Source organism: Pundamilia nyererei, unplaced genomic scaffold (assembly GCF_000239375.1).
Source record: "Pundamilia nyererei isolate P.nyererei 1_Seehausen unplaced genomic scaffold, PunNye1.0 scaffold00225, whole genome shotgun sequence".
NCBI lineage: Eukaryota > Metazoa > Chordata > Actinopteri > Cichliformes > Cichlidae > Pundamilia > Pundamilia nyererei.
In genome coordinates, this window is record NW_005187626.1 from 316,987 (window position 1) to 318,482 (window position 1,496).

Sequence of the window (1,496 nt, forward strand, 5' to 3'; positions counted from 1 at the left end):
ATATACATATATATATAATGTTTATTTTATTATATACTTTTGTACCTTTGATTTCCTGTCTCGCTCTCTTGCAACAGGTTAGTTTGCCTTTGTGTAATTAGGCTGCTTTGTGTCTTTTCATAGTCATACTGAGGTGTGAAATGTGACCTTGTAGGAACAACAGCCATGGTTGCTGTTGTCAGCTGTTATTGTAAGAGCAGCCTCTCATTAGACTTCAGTGTTGCTGGTGTAGGGTTGAAATAGGAGGAGCTGCTCTGTGGCTCCGCCCCATCTGCACTATCACATTCACACAAACACTTTTTTTCTACTCAAGTGCTTTCTCTCTAACAGCCACACTCTGAAGAATGCCTCAGAGAGCAACGTGAGGTTCAGTGTCTTTTATTCTGAACTGTGCACCACAATTTCAAATCATTTTCTGAAAGATGTAACAGTGTACATGTTCTCACTTTCATTAGAATTTTGTTTATCAAAAGGTCTGACATGGTAAATGCAAATAACAGCATCTCATCACTTATTTCTTCAATACAATATGCATGTCCTTCATTCATCCCTTTGTGGAACTTCAGCGCACTTCTGCTCTCCCCCATATTCATCTTCACAAGCATATCCTGTGTGGAGATCGAAGAAAAATTAGTTGACACTAATTAATGGCACAAATAATCCAGTAAACAATTGCAGCACAGTAAAAAAAAAGGAATCCTCTTTGAGCCATTACTTGTATAAAGTATTTTCCCAAAAGACAAAGACACAGGCAACAGGTAATACTGAACTAAATGTAAAACCTCAACCGTTTTCATTTTTACCTAAACCGTGTGCACAAAACTCTGGAGGGATCTATGCTAACGCAGAACCCAGTCAGGACGCCAGCTACTGCTGTTTGCTCGTTTTTTTTATGGGCGATCGTTTTCAGGCTTCAAGTAGCACCATTATACCAACATTTCACATTCTACACATTGTTTTAGGTGTATTTGACCAAAAGTTTGACTGAAAATTCACATGCAAGCTTTTTTTCAAGGCTGTGGTATTTGCCCGCAAACACCTTTCAGCTAGCTAAAACAGAATGTTATGCTATCAGCGAGCAACATGGCTAATGCCTTTCACGCAGCTTTGTCTCAACTCCAAAGAGCCACAGAAGTAAAAGCTCATAATAACAATTGAAACAATCTTTGAAAAAATGACTTACCAAGCAGGGCAAACAACTCAAATATGTAGAGCAAAATGTTCTGAAACGGCTTCACTTCAGCTTCGATTGGAGCCGTGCTGGGGGCGGAGTCTGTGAATTTACTCTGTTGGTGTCATAGCCCCTCTAGGAGTTCAGAGTTCAGAGGTCAAGAGTTAATGTTTCCATTGTAACACCTCCAGATTTGACAGAGAAACACTCATTTTTAACACTCGATTTTAACTACTATCATTTTACACCTCAGAGTTACATTAAAAGAATGTGACTCTGCTTAGAGTAAAATTAACTCTACTTTTGCAAGAAGACTATTAACACC

At 38.8% G+C, this 1,496-nt stretch overlaps 1 protein-coding gene across 5 annotated transcripts in view; it reads left to right on the forward strand.

The window, feature by feature from the left end:
- The window catches only part of slc8a1a (solute carrier family 8 member 1a), a 24,948-nt gene that overhangs the window by 2,425 nt on the left and 21,027 nt on the right, over nucleotides 1-1,496 (forward strand). The gene's annotated exons all lie outside the window — the stretch shown is intronic.